The 18,423-nt window shown below is 49.6% G+C and overlaps 1 long non-coding RNA gene, 6 other non-coding genes and 3 pseudogenes across 7 annotated transcripts; all 10 read left to right on the top strand.

Annotated features, from left to right (window-relative positions):
- The first annotated feature begins 108 nt into the window (after positions 1-108).
- Positions 109-227, top strand: LOC128465302 (5S ribosomal RNA). The gene has a single exon (XR_008345088.1). It is a non-coding gene; the product is annotated as a 5S ribosomal RNA (ribosomal RNA).
- A 191-nt stretch (positions 228-418) lies between these two features.
- Positions 419-527, top strand: LOC128465812 (uncharacterized; annotated as a pseudogene).
- A 212-nt stretch (positions 528-739) lies between these two features.
- Positions 740-858, top strand: LOC128465639 (uncharacterized; annotated as a pseudogene).
- Positions 859-1,074: 216 nt separating this feature from the next.
- Positions 1,075-1,193, top strand: LOC128464526 (5S ribosomal RNA). The gene has a single exon (XR_008344355.1). It is a non-coding gene; the product is annotated as a 5S ribosomal RNA (ribosomal RNA).
- Positions 1,194-1,391: 198 nt separating this feature from the next.
- On the top strand, positions 1,392-1,510 carry LOC128466579 (uncharacterized; annotated as a pseudogene).
- A 206-nt stretch (positions 1,511-1,716) lies between these two features.
- LOC128464687 (5S ribosomal RNA) lies at positions 1,717-1,835 on the top strand. The gene has a single exon (XR_008344507.1). It is a non-coding gene; the product is annotated as a 5S ribosomal RNA (ribosomal RNA).
- A 188-nt stretch (positions 1,836-2,023) lies between these two features.
- LOC128465081 (5S ribosomal RNA) lies at positions 2,024-2,142 on the top strand. Its single transcript, XR_008344878.1, has one exon. It is a non-coding gene; the product is annotated as a 5S ribosomal RNA (ribosomal RNA).
- Positions 2,143-2,357: 215 nt separating this feature from the next.
- LOC128464542 (5S ribosomal RNA) lies at positions 2,358-2,476 on the top strand. Its single transcript, XR_008344370.1, has one exon. It is a non-coding gene; the product is annotated as a 5S ribosomal RNA (ribosomal RNA).
- A 221-nt stretch (positions 2,477-2,697) lies between these two features.
- LOC128465383 (5S ribosomal RNA) lies at positions 2,698-2,816 on the top strand. Its single transcript, XR_008345164.1, has one exon. It is a non-coding gene; the product is annotated as a 5S ribosomal RNA (ribosomal RNA).
- A 5,043-nt stretch (positions 2,817-7,859) lies between these two features.
- Positions 7,860-17,928, top strand: LOC128504262 (uncharacterized). Its single transcript, XR_008355449.1, has 3 exons — positions 7,860-7,903; positions 11,407-11,529; positions 17,829-17,928. It is a non-coding gene; the product is annotated as an uncharacterized LOC128504262 (long non-coding RNA).
- Positions 17,929-18,423: the final 495 nt, after the last annotated feature.

Below are 18,423 nucleotides of genomic sequence, written 5' to 3'. Positions count from 1 at the left end.
AGCAGCAGCAGCAGCAGAAGCAGCAGCAGCAGCAGCAGAAGCAGCAGCAGCAGCAGCAGCAGCAGCAGCAGCAACAGAATAAGAGAAGTAAAATAAAAAGACTTTCACACCTGCGGCCATACTACCCTGAAAGCGCCCGATCTCGTCTGATCTCAGAAGCTAAGCAGGGTTGGGCCTGGTTAGTACCTGGATAGGAGACCGCATGGGAATACCAGGTGTTGTAGGCTTTTAATTTTTTCTCACAGTCCGGGGAGAGCTTTTTGCCATGTGTTTCTTGCTCATCATCAAAGCTTTAAACCCTTATTTGAACCTTCTCACCTTCTCTGTCCTGTCCCAGGGCTTATAATTCTTTCTGTCTGACGACAAGCAGCAGCAGCAGCAGCAGCAGAATAAGAGAAGTAAAATAAAACACTTTCACACCTGCGGCCATACCACCCTGAAAGCGCCTGATCTCGGAAGCTAAGCAGGGTTGGGCCTGGTTAGTACCTGGATGGGAGACCGCCTGGGAATACCAGGTGTTGTAGGCTTTTAATTTTTTCTCACAGTCCGGGGAGAGCTTTTTGCCATGTGTTTCTTGCTCATCATCAAAGCTTTAAACCCTTATTTGAACCTTCTCACCTTCTCTGTCCTGTCCCAGGGCTTATAATTCTTTCTGTCTGACGACAAGCAGCAGCAGCAGCAGCAGCAGCAGCAGCAGCAGCAGCAACAGAATAAGAGAAGTAAAATAATAAACTTTCACACCTGCAGCCATACCACCCTGAAAGTGCCCGCTCTTGTCTGATCTCGGAAGCTAAGCAGAGTTGGGCCTGGTTAGTACCTGGATGGGAGACCGCCTGGGAATACCAGGTGTTGTAGGCTTTTTCTTTACTCACAGTCCGGGGAGAGCTTTTTGCCATGTGTTTCTTGCTCATCATCAAAGCTTTAAACCCTTATTTGAACCTTCTCACCTTCTCTGTCCTGTCCCAGGGCTTATAATTCTTTCTGTCTGACGACAAGCAGCAGCAGCAGCAGCAGCAGCAGCAGCAGCAGCAGCAGCAGCAACAGAATAAGAGAAGTAAAATAAAACACTTTCACACCTGCGGCCATACCACCCTGAAAGCGCCCGGTCTCGTCTGATCTCGGAAGCTAAGCAGGGTTGGGCCTGTTTAGTACCTGGATGGGAGGCCGCCTGGGAATACCAGGTGTTGTAGGCTATTTCTTTTCTCACAGTCCGGGGAGAGCTTTTTGCCATGTGTTTCTTGCTCATCATCAAAGCTTTAAACCCTTATTTGAACCTTCTCACCTTCTCTGTCCTGTCCCAGGGCTTATAATTATTTCTGTCTGATGACAAGCAGCAGCAGCAGCAGCAGCAGCAGCAGCAGAATAAGAGAAGTAAAATAAAACACTTTCACTCCTGGGGCCATACCACCCTGAAAGCGCCTGCTCTCGTCTGATCTCGGAAACTAAGCAGCATTGGACCTGGTTAGTACCTGGATGAGAGACCACCTGGGAATACCAGGTGTTGTAGGATTTTAATTTTTTCTCACAGTCCGGGGAGAGCTTTTTGCCATGTGTTTCTTGCTCATCATCAAAGCTTTAAACCCTTATTTGAACCTTCTCACCTTCTCTGTCCTGTCCCAGGGCTTATAATTCTTTCTGTCTGACGACAAGCAGCAGCAGCAGCAGCAGCAGCAGCAGCAGCAACAGAATAAGAGAAGTAAAATAAAACACTTTCACACCTGCGGCCATACCACCCTGAAAGCGCCCGATCTCGTCTGAACTCGGAAACTAAGCAGGGTTGGGCCTGGTTAGTACCTGGATGGGAGACCGCCTGGGAATACCAGGTGTTTTAGGCTTTTAATTTTTTCTCACAGTCCGGGGAGAGCTTTTTGCCATGTGTTTCTTGCTCATCATCAAAGCTTTAAACCCTTATTTGAACCTTCTCACCTTCTCTGTCCTGTCCCAGGGCTTATAATTCTTTCTGTCTGACGACAAGCAGCAGCAGCAGCAACAGAATAAGAGAAGTAAAATAAAACACTTTCGCACCTGTAGCCTTACCACCCTGAAAGCGCCCGATCTCGTCTGATCTCGGAAGCTAAGCAGGGTTGTGCCTGGTTAGTACCTGGATGGGAGACCGCCTGGGAATACCAGGTGTTGTAGGCTTTTAATTTTTTCTCACAGTCCGGGGAGAGCTTTTTGCCATGTGTTTCTTGCTCATCATCAAAGCTTTAAACCCTTACTTGAACCTTCTCACCTTCTCTGTCCTGTCCCAGGGCTTATAATTCTTTCTGTCTGATGATGACAAGCAGCAGCAGCAGCAGCAGCAGCAGCAGCAGCAGCAGCAACAGAATAAGAGAAGTAAAATAAAACACTTTCACACCTGCGGCCATACCACCTTGAAAGCGCCTGATCTCGTCTGATCTCGGAAACTAAGCAGGGTTGGGCCTGGTTAGTACCTGGATGGGAGACCGCCTGGGAATGCCAGGTGTTGTAGGTTTTTAATTTTTTCTCACAGTCCGGGGAGAGCTTTTTGCCATGTGTTTCTTGCTCATCATCAAAGCTTTAAACCCTTATTTGAACCTTCTCACCTTCTCTGTCCTGTCCCAGGGCTTATAATTCTTTCTGTCTGACGACAAGCAGCAGCAGCAGCAGCAGCAGCAGCAGCAGCAGCAGCAGCAGCAGCAACAGAATAAGAGAAGTAAAATAAAAAACTTTCATAACTGCGGCGATACCACCCTGAAAGCGCCCGATCTTGTCTGATCTTGGAAGCTAAGCAGGGTTGGGCCTGGTTAGTACCTGGATGGGAGACCGCCTGGGAATACCAGGTGTTGTAGGCTTTTAATTTTTTCTCACAGTCCGGGGAGAGCTTTTTGCCATGTGTTTCTTGCTCATCATCAAAGCTTTAAACCCTTATTTGAACCTTCTCACCTTCTCTGTCCTGTCCCAGGGCTTATTCTGCTGCCATCTCCCACTCTCCCCCCAGTCTCTGCTGCCGTCTCCCTAGACTTCTCTGCCATTTGCTCGTCTCCGCTGACGCCTGACAGTTTCCCAGGAGTCGCTGCCGTTTAACAGCCCCCTACGCTCTGCTGCCTGCTGCCATCTCTGTGTCCCCCAGTCTCTGCTGCCATCTCCTAGTCCCCCCCAGTCTCTGCTGCCATCTCCCAGTCTCCTCCTAGTCTCTCCTGCCATCTCCTAGTCTCCTCCTAGTCTCTGCTGCCATCTCCCAGTCTCCTCCTAGTCTCTGCTGCCATCTCCCAGCCCCCCCTAGTCTCCCCTGACATCTTCTAGTCTCCCCCTAGTCTCTGCTGCCATCTCCCACTCTCTGCTGCCATCTCCCACTCTCCCCCCAGTCTCTGCTGCCGTCTCCCTAGACTTCTCTGCCATTTGCTCGTCTCCGCTGACGCCTGACAGTTTCCCAGGAGTCGCTGCCGTTTGACAGCCCCCTACGCTCTGCTGCCTGCTGCCATCTCTGTGTCCCCCAGTCTCTGCTGCCATCTCCTAGTCCCCCCCAGTCTCTGCTGCCATCTCCCAGTCTCCTCCTAGTCTCTGCTGCCATCTCCCAGTCTCCTCCTAGTCTCTGCTGCCATCTCCCAGCCCCCCCTAGTCTCCCCTGACATCTGCCAGTCTCCCCCTAGTCTCTGCTGCCATCTCCCAGTCTCTGCTGCCATCTCCCAGTCTCCCCCTAGTCTCTGCTGCCATCTCACAGTCTCTGCTGCCATCTCACAGTCTCCCCCTAGTCTCTGCTGCCATCTCTGTGTCCCCCTAGTCTCTGCTGCCATCTCCTAGTCTCCCCCCCAGTCTCTGCTACCATCTCCTAGTCTCCCCCCCAGTCTCTGCTACCATCTCCCAGTCTCTGCTCCCAGTCTCCTCCTAGTCTCTGCTGCCATCTCCCAGTCCCCCCTAGTCTCTGCTGCCATCTCTCAGTCTCCCCCTAGTCTCTGCTGCCATCTCCCACTCTCTGCTGCCATCTCCCACTCTCCCCCCAGTCTCTGCTGCCGTCTCCCTAGACTTCTCTGCCATTTGCTTGTCTCCGCTGACGCCTGACAGTTTCCCAGGAGTCGCTGCCGTTTGACAGCCCCCTACACTCTGCTGCCTGCTGCCATCTCTGTGTCCCCCTAGTCTCTGCTGCCATCTCCTAGTCCCCCCCCAGTCTCTGCTGCCATCTCCCTGTCTCTGCTGCCGTCTCCCAGTCTCCTCCTAGTCTCTGCTGCCATCTCCTAGTCTCCTCCTAGTCTCTGCTGCCATCTCCCAGTCTCCTCTTAGTCTCTGCTGCCATCTCCCAGCCCCCCTAGTCTCTGCTGCCATCTCTCAGTCTCCCCCTAGTCTCTGCTGCCATCTCCCAGTCTCTGCTGCCGTCTTTGTCTCCCCCTAGTCTCTGCTGCCATCTTCTAGTCTCCCCCCACTCTCTGCTGCCATCTCCCATTCTCTCCCCAGTCTCTGTTGCCATCTCTCAGTCTCTGCTGCCGTCTCCCTAGACTTCTCTGCCATTTGCTTGTCTCCGCTGACGCCTGACAGTTTCCCAGGAGTCGCTGCCGTTTGACAGCCCCCTACGCTCTGCTGCCTTTTGCCAGTCTTTTTAGACTCTAGTGCCATTGGCCTTTCTCCGCTACCGTCTCACAGTCTCCCTACACTCCACTAAGTTCTGCTGGTCTCTTTATAGTCCCCTACCATCTACCACTCTCCCCAGACTCTGCTGCCTTGTGCCAGTCTCCCCAGAGTCTGCTGCTGCTCTGCTGTCTGCCAGTCTCTGCTGCTGTCTGCCAGTCTCTTCTGCATCCACATACACCTTAACCTAACCACATACACCTTAGTCCTACCAGACCCTTTTCCCGCTACCCTGACACTGCATGGACTGTTATTGATTCTGTAAAATCACATCGTCATGCATGCACGCAGTCACTGCTGTTCAGGTCACCAGAGAATGGCAGCTTCCGGTGTCACCAGGACTGGCTTTTAAGTGTTCAAGCTACCTGTGCCATCCCCCTCAGTCCTTTTGTCCCCTCCATCACAGTGACCCAAATCTCTTTTCCTCTACCATGTATTTGCAGGTATAACGTAAATAAATAACCCAAGGAAACACAGCATTGGAGGTACAGATTAAGCACTGCAGGCTGTATGTGGGATATGCTGTCACCCTGTGGACAAAAAGCAGAACAGACTGAGCGCGATATAAATTAGTAAATATAAAATTATGGAGGAAATTCTCATTGCTACACAAGGGCTTTAATGTTAATCCACCGGGGCCTATGTGTTTTATTTAATGTTATAAACACGTTAGATGGTCGAGCAACAGGATGTTACAGGATGGCCGACGGGAACAGGGTGTTCCAAGATGGCCGACGGGAACAGGGTGTTCCAAGATGGCCGACGGCATCCGGGTGTTCCAAGATGGCTGACAGGATCTGGTTGTTTTCATGTGGCGGATCGTAGCTGAGTGTTCCAAGGTGATATATGTGGTTTATTCAATTACTTTCGCTTGTCGGGTCTGTGAGGTAATAATATAACAGCTAAATAAACATATGCAGGACATTGCTGGTCATTAAATGTCACAAAAGCCATCTATCGAGACACAAGTTACGGGGTGCAATCACAATATGTCCACACGAGGGCACTATAGGATAAGAAATGACAATGCCATAGCAACTTTACTAATAAAAGGAATGCCAAATATTATTACAAACTATGCCCACACGAGGGTGCTATCGGATAAGAAATGACAACGCCATAGCAGCTTTACTAATAAAATGAATGCCAAATATTATTACGAGCTATGGCCGCTGGGAGGCTGTTCCATTTATCTACCACTCAGGGAGTGAGGTAAAACTTTCTTAAATTGCATTTAAACCTCTAACCTAACTATAAATGTATAGTTCAATTAAGGAGCCTGCCCTAACCCCCTAACCCTAACCCCCTAACCCTAACCCCCTAAGCCTATAAATCAATAAATATAAAATTATAGATGAATTTTTTTTCACACAAATTACTGTTGCACAAAGGCTTTAATATGAATTCACTGGGGCCTATGTGTTTTTTTTTTAATTTTCTAAACAAATTGTATGTGCGAAGTAATAAAATATACAAACGCCTAATAACCTAATTAGCACTATAAATAATCTATAGGTGTTCCAAGATGGCCGACGGGATCTCGGTGTTCCAAGATGGCCGATCGCAACTAGGTGATCCAAGATGGCCGATCGCAACTAGGTGATCCAAGATGGCCGACGGGATCTCGGTGTTCCAAGATGGCCGACGGGATCTCGGTGTTCTAAGATGGCCGACGGGATCTCGGTGTTCCAAGATGGCAGACGGGATCTCGGTGTTCCAAGATGGCCGATGAGATCTCGGTGTTCCAAGATGGCAGACGGGAACTAGGTGATCCGAGATGGCCGACGGGATCAGGGTGTTTCAAGATGGCGGATCGCAACTAGGTGATCCGAGATGCCCGACGGGATCAGGGTGTTTTAATGTGGCAGATCGCAACTAGGTGCTTCAAGATGGCTGTGAGGATCTGGTTGCTTTGACGTGGCGGATCGTAGCTGAGTGTTCCAAGGTGATATATGTGGTTTATTCATTTTCTTTCGCTTGTCGGGTCTGTGAGGTAATAATATAACAGCTAAATAAACTTATGCAGGACATTGCTGCTCATTAAATGTCACAAAAGCCATCCTAGACACAGATTACACTAAATCTACACCCTGTGCAGCAGCGCTTTAAAAACGGGGTGCAATCACAATATGTCCACACGAGGGCGCTATAGGATAACAATATTATTACAAACTATGTCCACACGAGGGCGCTATAGGATAAGAAATGACAACGCCATAGCAGCTTTACTAATAAAATGAATGCCAAATATTATTACAAGCTATGGCCGCTGGGAGGCTGTTCCATTTATCTACCACTTAGGCAGTGAGGTAAACCTCTAACTTAACTATAAATGTATAGTTCAATTAAGGAGCCTGCCCTGTATGTGGTATACTTTAATAGGTGTCAGCCCTGTAAGATATATATAAGTAATCAGAAGCCTGCAGAGTTTTTTTTCCTTCTTCCTTTGGAATTAATTTAATATGCATTCTCATACCCAAAGTAGTTTGCCAGAGAGGTAAGTGTTAATGTGTGTAACCATTGCATTGTGGATTATTTCTGTGTTCTCAGCCTTTGTCATCGTGGGGACTCCCTGATCCAGGCACTGTGCCACACCATTGGAGACAGAACTGTTATGGATCCTGGTCGCGTGCGTTGCTGCGTGATAGGAAAATCTCTGGATAAACCGAGCAGGTGCCTTTTGCCCGTCTCTGCCGTCCACTGCCAGTCTCCCCACACTCTGCTGCCGTCTGCCGGTCTCCTCTGTCATTTTCCATTCTCTGCCGCCTTTTGCCTTTCTCCTCAGACTCTGCTGCCGTTTGCCAGTCTCAACTGCTGTCTCCCCGCTCTCTGATGCCATCTTCCTGTCTCCCCGCTCTCTGATGCCATCTTCTTGTCTCCCCAGACTCCACTGCCATTTGTCCATCTTTGCTGCTTTCTGCCAGTCTCCCCACACAAAGAGCGTGATAGAAAAAAATATATAAAAAATATAGAGGAAATTCTCATTGTTTTCCCACAAATTACTGCTGCAAAAGGACTTATGTACCCCGGCGGATTAGAAATTGTGACCCTACTTATGTTAGGTATAGTTCGATTACCGAGCCAGCCCTGTATGATGTATATTTCAATAAGTGCGCTAACCCTGTATTATGAATAGTTTAGTCAGTAGGCAAGCACGGCCTTTTCCCTGTCTTTGTTTGGGAATGAGAATGCATATTAAATTACTTCCAAAGTACTTTGATGTGCATTATCATTGGTGGGGCCCTAAACTGCTCCTTTAAAAAATAACCCAGAGAGGGAAGTGTTAATGTGTTTAACCATTGCATTGTGTATTATTTCTGTGTTATCAGCCTTTGTCATCCTGGGGACTCCCTGATCCAGACACCGTGCTGGACCATTGGAGACAGAACTGTTATCGCTCCTGAACGCGTGCTGTGCTGCGCAACTAGAAAATTCCTGGATAAACTAAGCAGGTGAGCTCTTTATTGGGCAGACATGGCATGTTTGCTTTCCCGGGGTCTTGTAAACTAAGAGCTATTTCTCTACTCTCATGCTCTGCTGTCTCTGCTGCCATCTCCCAGTCTCTGTTGCCATCTCTCAGTCTCTGCTGCCATCTCACAGTCTCCCCCTAGTCTCTGCTGCCATCTCTGTGTCCCCCTAGTCTCTGCTGCCATCTCCTAGTCTCCCCCCAGTCTCTGCTGCCATCTCCCAGTCTCTGCTACCATCTCCCAGTCTCTGCTCCCAGTCTCCTCCTAGTCTCTGCTGCCATCTCCCAGTCCCCCCTAGTCTCTGCTGCCATCTCTCAGTCTCCCCCTAGTCTCTGCTGCCATCTCCCAGTCTCTGCTGCCGTCTCTGTCTCCCCCGACTCTCTGCTGCCATCTCCCAGTCTCCCCCTAGTCTCTGTTGCCATCTCTCAGTCTCTGCTGCCATCTCACAGTCTCCCCCTAGTCTCTGCTGCCATCTCTGTGTCCCCCTAGTCTCTGCTGCCATCTCCTAGTCTCCCCCCCAGTCTCTGCTGCCATCTCCCAGTCTCTGCTGCCATCTCCCAGTCCCCCCTAGTCTCTGCTGCCATCTCTCATTCTCCCCCTAGTCTCTGCTGCCATCTCCCAGTCTCTGCTGCCATCTTCTAGTCTCCCCCCACTCTCTGCTACCATCTCCCACTCTCTGCTGCCATCTCCCACTCTCTGCTGCCATCTCCCACTCTCTGCTGCCATCTCCCACTCTCTGCTGCCATCTCCCACTCTCTGCTGCCATCTCCCACTTTCCCCCCAGTCTCTGCTGCCGTCTCCCTAGACTTCTCTGCCATTTGCTTGTCTCCGCTGACGCCTGACAGTTTCCCAGGAGTCGCTGCCGTTTGACAGCCCCCTACGCTCTTCTGCCTGCTGCCATCTCTGTGTCCCCCAGTCTCTGCTGCCATCTCCTAGTCCCCCCCAGTCTCTGCTGCCATCTCCCAGTCTCTGCTGCCATCTCCCAGTCTCTGCTGCCATCTCCCAGTCTCCTCCTAGTCTCTGCTGCCATCTCCCAGTCTCCTCCTAGTCTCTGCTGCCATCTCCCAGCCCCCCTAGTCTCCCCTGACATCTCCCAGTCTCCCCCTAGTCTCTGCTGCCATCTCCCAGTCTCTGCTGCCATCTCCCAGTCTCCCCCTAGTCTCTGCTGCCATCTCACAGTCTCTGCTGCCATCTCACAGTCTCCCCTAGTCTCTGCTGCCATCTCTGTGTCCCCCTAGTCTCTGCTGCCATCTCCTAGTCTCCCCCCAGTCTCTGCTGCCATCTCCCAGTCTCTGCTCCCAGTCTCCTCCTAGTCTCTGCTGCCATCTCTGTGTCCCCCTAGTCTCTGCTGCCATCTCCTAGTCTCCCCCCAGTCTCTGCTGCCATCTCCTAGTCTCCCCCCAGTCTCTGCTGCCATCTCCCAGTCTCTGCTCCCAGTCTCCTCCTAGTCTCTGCTGCCATCTCCCAGCCCCCCCTAGTCTCTGCTGCCATCTCCCAGCCCCCCCTAGTCTCTGCTGCCATCTCTCAGTCTCCCCCTAGTCTCTGCTGCCATCTCCCAGTCTCTGCTGCCGTCGTTGTCTCCCCCTAGTCTCTGCTGCCATCTTCAAGTCTCCCCCCACTCTCTGCTGCCATCTTCAAGTCTCCCCCCACTCTCTGCTGTCATCTCACACTCTCTGCTGTCATCTCCCATTCTCCCCCCAGTCTCTGTTGCCATCTCTCAGTCTCTGCTGCCGTCTCCCTAGACTTCTCTGCCATTTGCTTGTCTCCGCTGACGCCTGACAGTTTCCCAGGAGTCGCTGCCGTTTGACAGCCCCCTACGCTCTGCTGCCTTTTGCCAGTCTTTTTAGACTCTAGTGCCATTGGCCTTTCTCCGCTACCGTCTCACAGTCTCCCTACACTCCACTAAGTTCTGCTGGTCTCTTTATAGTCCCCTACCATCTACCACTCTCCCCAGACTCTGCTGCCTTTTGCCAGTCTCCCCAGACTCTGCTGCCTTGTGCCAGTCTCCCCAGAGTCTGCTGCTGCTCTGCTGTCTGCCAGTCTCTGCTGCTGTCTGCCAGTCTCTTCTGCATCCACATACACCTTAACCTAACCACATACACCTTAGTCCTACCAGACCCTTTTCCCGCTACCCTGACACTGCATGGACTGTTATTGATTCTGTAAAATCACATCGTCATGCATGCACGCAGTCACTGCTGTTCAGGTCACCAGAGAATGGCAGCTTCCGGTGTCACCAGGACTGGCTTTTAAGTGTTCAAGCTACCTGTGCCATCCCCCTCAGTCCTTTTGTCCCCTCCATCACAGTGACCCAAATCTCTTTTCCTCTACCATGTATTTGCAGGTATAACGTAAATAAATAACCCAAGGAAACACAGCATTGGAGGTACAGATTAAGCACCGCAGGCTGTATGTGGGATATGCTGTCACCCTGTGGACAAAAAGCAGAACAGACTGAGCGCGATATAAATTAGTAAATATAAAATTATGGAGGAAATTCTCATTGCTACACAAGGGCTTTAATATTAATCCACCAGGGCCTATGTGTTTTATTTAATTTTATAAACACGTTAGATGTGCGAGCAACAGGATGTTACAGGATGACCGACAGAAACTGGGTGTTCCAAGATGGCCGACGGGAACAGGGTGTTCCAAGATGGCCGACGGCATCCTGGTGTTCCAAGATGTCGTATTGCAACTAGGTGTTCCAAGATGGCTGACAGGATCTGGTTGTTTTCATGTGGCGGATCGTAGCTGAGTGTTCCATGGTGATATATGTGGTTTATTCAATTTCTTTCGCTTGTCGGGTCTGTGAGGTAATAATATAACAGCTAAATAAACATATGCAGGACATTGCTGGTCATTAAATGTCACAAAAGCCATCTATCGAGACACAAGCTACGGGGTGCAATCACAATATGTCCACACGAGGGCACTATAGGATAAGAAATGACAATGCCATAGCAACTTTACTAATAAAAGGAATGCCAAATATTATTACAAACTATGTCCACACGAGGGCGCTATCGCATAAGAAATGACAACGCCATAGCAGCTTTACTAATAAAATGAATGCCAAATATTATTACAAGCTATGGCTGCTGGGAGGCTGTTCCATTTATCTACCACTCAGGGAGTGCATTTAAACCTCTAACTATAAATGTATGGTTCAATTAAGGAGCCTGCCCTGTATGTGGTATACTTTAATGTATAGTTAGTCAGAAGCCTGCAGAGTTTTTTTCCTTCTTCCTTTTGGTACGAGAATGCATATTAAATTAATTCCAAAGTAGTTTGCCAGGGAGGGAAGTGTTAATGTGTGTAACCATTGCATTGTGTATTATTTCTGTGTTTTCAGCCTCTGTCATTGTGGGGACTCCCTGATCCAGACACCGTCCTAGACCATTGGAGACAGAACTGTTATCGCTTTTGATCGCGTGCGTTGCTGCGTAACTAGAAAATTCCTTGTTAAACTGAGCAGGTGAGCTCTTTATTGAGCAGACATGGCATGTCTAACCCCCCTAACCCTAACAACCCTAACCCCTAAAGGCTTTAATATGAATTCATTCGGGCCTATGTGTTTTATTTAATTTTCTAAACAAATTGTATGTGTGAGGTAATAAAATACACAAACACTTAATAACCTAATTAACAATATAAATAATCTATAGGTGTTCCAAGATGGCCACCGGGATCAGGGTGTTCTAAGATGGTCGACGGGATAAGGGTGTTCTAAGATGGCGGATCGCTACTAGGTGTTCCAAGATGGCCGACGGGAACTAGGTGATCTAAGATGGGCGACGGGATCAGGGTGTTCTAATATGGCGGATCGCAACTAGGTGTTTTAAGATGGCTGACGAGATCTGGTTGTTTTCACGTGGCGGATCGTAGCTGAGTGTTTCAAGATGATATATATGTGGATTACTCATTTTATTTCGCTTGTCAGGTATGTGAGGTAATAATATTACAGCTAAATAAACATATGCAGGACATTGCTGCTCATTAAATGTCACAAAAGCCATCCTAGACACAGATTACACTAAATCTACACCCTGTGCAGCAGCGCTTTAAAAATGGGGTGCAATCAGAGTATGTCCACACGAGGGCGCTATAGGATAAGAAATGACAATGCCATAGCAGCTTTACTGATAAAATGAACGCCAAATATTATTACAAGCTATGGCCGCATGAAGGGGCTGCAGGATAATGAAACAGGCTTCAGGAGCGGTATACATATTCGCATGCATGTGTAAATTATCCACTTCTGCTGGGAGGTTGTTCCATTTATCTACCACTCAGGGAGTGAGGTAAAACTTTCTTAAATTGCATTTAAACCTCTAACCTAACTATAAATTTATAGTTCAATTAAGGAGCCTGCCCTGTATGTTGTATACTTTAATAGGAGTCAGCCCTGTAAGATATATATAAGTAATCAGAAGCCTGCAGAGTTTTTTTCCTTCTTTCTTTGGAATTAATTTAATATGCATTCTCATACCCAAAGTAGTTTGCCAGAGAGGTAAGTGTTAATGTGTGTAACCATTGCATTGTGTATTATTTCTGTGTTTTCAGCCTTTGTCATTGTGGGGACTCCCTGATCCAGACACCGTCCTAGACCATTGGAGACAGAACTGTTATCGCTTTTGATCGCGTGCTATGCTGCGTAACTAGAAAATTCCTTGTTAAACTGAGCAGGTGAGCTCTTTATTGAGCAGACATGGCATGTTTGCTTTCCCGGGGTCTCGTCATCTAAGAGCTATTTCTCTACTCTCATGCTCTGCTGTCTCTGCTGCCGTCTCCCAGTCCCTGCTGCCGTCTCCCCAGACTTCTCTGCCATTTGCTTGTCTCCGCTGACGCCTGACAGTTTCCCAGGAGTCGCTGCCGTTTGACAGCCCCCTACGCTCTGCTGCCTTTTGCCTGTCTCTTCAGACTCCAGTGCCATTGGCCCTTCTCCGCTACGGTCTCAGTCTCCCTACACTCCACTAACTTCTGCCGGTCTCTTCAGAGTCCCCTACGATCTGCCAGTCTCCACAGACTCTGCTGCCTTGTGCCAGTCTCCCCAGACTCAACTACTGTCTTCTCTGACTCCACTACCATTTCCCGGTCTTCTCAGCTGTCAGCCAGTCTCCCAGTCTCTGCTGCCGTCTCCCCAGACTTCTCTGCCATTTGCTCGTCTCCGCTAACGCCTAACAGTTTCCCAGGAGTCGCTGCCGTTTGACAGCCCCCTACGCTCCACTAACTTCTGCTGGTCTCTTCAGAGTCCCCTACGATCTGCCAGTCTCCCCAGACTCTGCTGCCTTGTGCCAGTCTCCCCATACTCAACTACTGTCTTCTCTGACTCCGTCTGCCAGTCTCTTCTGCTGTCAAGGAAGAAGGCTAAGGCTGCAGCAAACAACCATCTGCTTCCACATACACCTTAACCTAACCCTGACCTTTCTGCCTCATCCTGAATCAAGTCCTGCACCGAGTCCTACCAGACCCTTTTCCCGCTACCCTGACACCGCATGGACTGTCATAGATTCCGCAAAATCACATTGTCATACACGCACGCAGTCACACACAGTCAGTCACTGCTGGTCAGGTCACCGGAGAATGGCAGCTTCAGGTGTCACCAGGACTGGCTTTTAAGTGTTCAGGCTACCTGTGCCATCCCCCTGAGTCCTTCTGTCCCCTCCATCACAGTGACGCATCTCTCTTTTCCTCCACCGTGTATTTTCAGGTATAAAGTCTGTAAATATCCCAAGGAAACACAGCATTGGCGTTACAGATCAACTGAAAATCACACGCAGACGCAGTATTCAAGGTGAAGCTCAAAAAAATGTGCGCCTTCTGCTGGCAGAAAGTCGGCACTGCAGGCTGTATGTGTGATATGCTGCCACCCTGTGGACAAAAAGCAGAACCGACTGATATCAATCAGTAAATATAAAATTAGAGGACTTTTTTATTGTTTTTGCACAAATTGTACCCTGGATGATGTATATTTCAATTAGTGAGCCAATCCTGTCTAAAACATAGTTTAACCAGCCCTCTATAGTGTATATTTTAATGAAGGAGCCAGCCCGGTAGGGTGTATAGTTCAATTTGTGAGTCAACCCTGTATGATGTATAGTTTCATCAGTAGGCAAGCACAGCTTTTTTTCTCTTCTTCCTTTGAAAGTGATTTAAAATGTATTCTCTTACCCAAAGTATTTTGATGTGCATTTTTATTGGTGGGGCCCTAAAGTGTTCCTGTAAAGTCAACCCAGAGAGGGAAGTGTTGATGTGTTTAACCATTGCATTGTGTATTATTTCTGTGTTATCAGCCTTTTTCATCACATGGTCTCCCGGATCCAGACACCGTGCTAGACCTTTGAAGACAAAACTGTTATGGCTCCTGATCGCGTGCATTGCTGTGTGAGTAGAAAATCCCTGGCTCATCTCCGCTGCACTCTGAGAGTCCCCCCCCACACACACACTCTGCTGCCATTTGCCAGTCTTCCAAAACTCTGCTGCCAGACTCCACTGCTGTTTTCCATTCTCCGCTGCCACCTTGCAGTCTCCCCACACTCCATCTCCATCTTCCTGTCCTACCAGGGTCCTACCAGGGTCCTACCAGACCCTTTTCCCGCTACCCTGACACCGCATGGACTGTCATAGATTCCGCAAAATCACATTGTCATACACGCACGCAGTCACACACAGTCAGTCACTGCTGGTCAGGTCACCGGAGAATGGCAGCTTCAGGTGTCACCAGGACTGGCTTTTAAGTGTTCAGGCTACCTGTGCCATCCCCCTGAGTCCTTCTGTCCCCTCCATCACAGTGACGCATCTCTCTTTTCCTCCACCGTGTATTTTCAGGTATAAAGTCTGTAAATATCCCAAGGAAACACAGCATTGGCGTTACAGATCAACTGAAAATCACACGCAGACGCAGTATTCAAGGTGAAGCTCAAAAAAATGTGCGCCTTCTGCTGGCAGAAAGTCGGCACTGCAGGCTGTATGTGTGATATGCTGCCACCCTGTGGACAAAAAGCAGAACCGACTGATATCAATCAGTAAATATAAAATTAGAGGACTTTTTTATTGTTTTTGCACAAATTGTACCCTGGATGATGTATATTTCAATTAGTGAGCCAATCCTGTCTAAAACATAGTTTAACCAGCCCTCTATAGTGTATATTTTAATGAAGGAGCCAGCCCGGTAGGGTGTATAGTTCAATTTGTGAGTCAACCCTGTATGATGTATAGTTTCATCAGTAGGCAAGCACAGCTTTTTTTCTCTTCTTCCTTTGAAAGTGATTTAAAATGTATTCTCTTACCCAAAGTATTTTGATGTGCATTTTTATTGGTGGGGCCCTAAAGTGTTCCTGTAAAGTCAACCCAGAGAGGGAAGTGTTGATGTGTTTAACCATTGCATTGTGTATTATTTCTGTGTTATCAGCCTTTTTCATCACATGGTCTCCCGGATCCAGACACCGTGCTAGACCTTTGAAGACAAAACTGTTATGGCTCCTGATCGCGTGCATTGCTGTGTGAGTAGAAAATCCCTGGCTCATCTCCGCTGCACTCTGAGAGTCCCCCCCCACACACACACTCTGCTGCCATTTGCCAGTCTTCCAAAACTCTGCTGCCAGACTCCACTGCTGTTTTCCATTCTCCGCTGCCACCTTGCAGTCTCCCCACACTCCATCTCCATCTTCCTGTCTCATCAGAATCCACTGCCGTTTGCCAGTCTCCACTGCCTTTTCCTTGGACTCTGATGCCATCTTCCAGTTTACCCACACTCCATCTTTTGCCAGTCTCGTCAGACTCTACTGCCATCTGCCGGCACCCCAGACTGCATTGCCATTTGCTAGTCTGCCCCGCCATCTGCCAGTCTCCCCCAGACTCCACTCCCATTTGCCAGTGTCCGCTGCTGTCTCCCAGACTCCGATGGCACCTTCCTGTCTCTGCAAACTCCACCGCCATTTTTTTTGTCTTCGCCGCTTTCTGCCAGGCTCACCAGACTCTGCAGCCTTCTGCCAGTCTTCTCACACCCCGCCGCCTTCTGTCAGTGTCCCCAAACTCTGCTGCCGTCTCCCAGTCTCTGCTGCCGTCTCCCAGTCTCTGCTGCCGTCTCCCAGTCTCTGCTGCCGTCTCCCAGTCTCTGCTGCCGTCTCCCAGACTGCGATGGCACCTTCCTGTCTCCGCAAACTCCACCGCCATTTTTCTGTCTTCGCCGCTTTCTGCCAGGCTCACCAGACTCTGCAGCCTTCTGCCAGTCTTCTCACACCCCGCCGCCTTCTGTCAGTGTCCCCAAACTCTGCTGTTGTCTCCCAGGCTCCGTTGCCATCTTGCCAGTCTCTGCTGCCATCAAGGATGAAGCCTAAAGCTGCAGCAGACAGCCATCTGCATCTACACCTTAACCTAACCCTGACCTCTTTGCCTCATGAAGGGATTTTATCCCGAACCTAATCCTGCACCTACCAGACCATTTTCCCCGTGCCTTGACACCGCATGGACTGCGATAGACTCTGCAAAATCACATCATACACACACGCAGTCACACACAGTCAGTCACTGCTGGTCACGGTCACCGGAGAATGGCAGCTTCAGGTGTCACCAGGACTGGCTTTTAAGTGTTCAGGCTACCTGTGCAATCCCCCTGAGTTCTTCTGTCCCCTCCATCACAGTGACGCATCTCTCTTTTCCTCCACCGTGTATTTTCAGGTATAAAGTCAGTAAATATCCCAAGGAAACACAGCATTGGCGTTACAGATCAACTGAAAAATCACACGCAGACGCAGTATTCAAGGTGAAGCTCAAAAAATGTGTGCCATCTGCTGGCGGAAAGTCTGCACTGCAGGCTGGATGTGTGATATGCTGCCACCCTGTGGACAAAAAGCAGAACCGACTGAGCGCGATATCAATCAGACATGGCATGTTTGCTTTCCCGAGGTCTCGTAATCTAAGAGCTATTTCTCTACTCTAATGCTCTGCTGTCCCTGCTGCCGTCTCCCAGTCCCTGCTGCCGTCTCCCCAGACTTCTCTGCCATTTGCTCGTCTCCGCTGACAGTTTTCCAGGAGTCTCTGCCGTTTGACAGCCCCCTACGCTCTGCTGCCTTTTGCCAGCCTCTTCAGACTCCAGTGCCATTGGCCCTTCTCCGCTACCGTCTCAGTCTCCCTACACTCCACTAACTTCTGCCGGTCTCTTCAGAGTCCCCTACGATCTGCCAGTCTCCACAGACTCTGCTGCCTTGTGCCAGTCTCCCCAGACTCAACTACTGTCTTCTATGACTCCACTACCATTTCCCAGTCTTCTCAGCTGTCAGCCAGGCTTTGCTGCCGTCTCCCCAGACTTCTCTGCCATTTGCTCGTCTCTGCTGACGCCTAACAGTTTCCCAGGAGTCGCTGCCGTTTGACAGCCTCCTACGCTCCACTAACTTCTGCTGGTCTCTTTAGAGTCCCCTACGATCTGCCAGTCTCCCCAGACTCTGCTGCCTTGTGCCAGTCTCCCCAGACTCAACTCCTGTCTTCTCTGACTCCACTACCATTTCCCGTTCTTCTAAACTGTCAGCCAGTCTCCCAGTCTCTGCTGCCGTCTCCCAGTCTCTGCTGCCGTCTCCCAGTCTCTGCTGCCGTCTCCCAGTCTCTGCTGCCGTCTCCCAGTCTCTGCTGCCGTCTCCCAGACTGCGATGGCACCTTCCTGTCTCCGCAAACTCCACCGCCATTTTTCTGTCTTCGCCGCTTTCTGCCAGGCTCACCAGACTCTGCAGCCTTCTGCCAGTCTTCTCACACCCCGCCGCCTTCTGTCAGTGTCCCCAGACTCTGCTGTTGTCTCCCAGGCTCCGTTGCCATCTTGCCAGTCTCTGCTGCCATCAAGGATGAAGCCTAAAGCGGCAGCAGACCGCCATCTGCATCTACACCTTAACCTAACCCTGACCTCTCTGCCTCATGAAGGGATTTTATCCCGAACCTAATCCTGCACCTACCAGACCATTTTCCCCTTACCTTGACACCGCATGGACTGCGATAGACTCTGCAAAATCACATCCTCATACACACACGCAGTCAAACACAGTCAGTCACTGCTGGTCACGGTCACCGGAGAATGGCAGCTTCAGGTGTCACCAGGACTGGCTTTTAAGTGTTCAGACTACCTGTGCAATCCCCCTGAGTTCTTCTGTCCCCTCCATCACAGTGACGCATCTCTCTTTTCCTCCACCGTGTATTTTCAGGTATAAAGTAAATAAATAACCCAAGAAAACACAGCATTGGCGTCACGGATCAACTGAAAAATCACGTGTCTGGTGTATGAGGGATCGAGGTGACATGTCTGTTGTATGAGAGAGGGAGAAGACATGTCTGGTGTATAAGAGAGCAAGAAGATGTGTCTGGTGTAAGAGGGAGCGAAAAGACA

Source organism: Spea bombifrons, chromosome 9 (genome assembly GCF_027358695.1).
Source record: "Spea bombifrons isolate aSpeBom1 chromosome 9, aSpeBom1.2.pri, whole genome shotgun sequence".
NCBI classification, from domain to species: Eukaryota; Metazoa; Chordata; class Amphibia; order Anura; family Pelobatidae; genus Spea; species Spea bombifrons.
The sequence above is the reverse complement of the archived record's forward strand: the minus strand, read 5'-3'. Positions and strand labels throughout refer to the sequence as shown.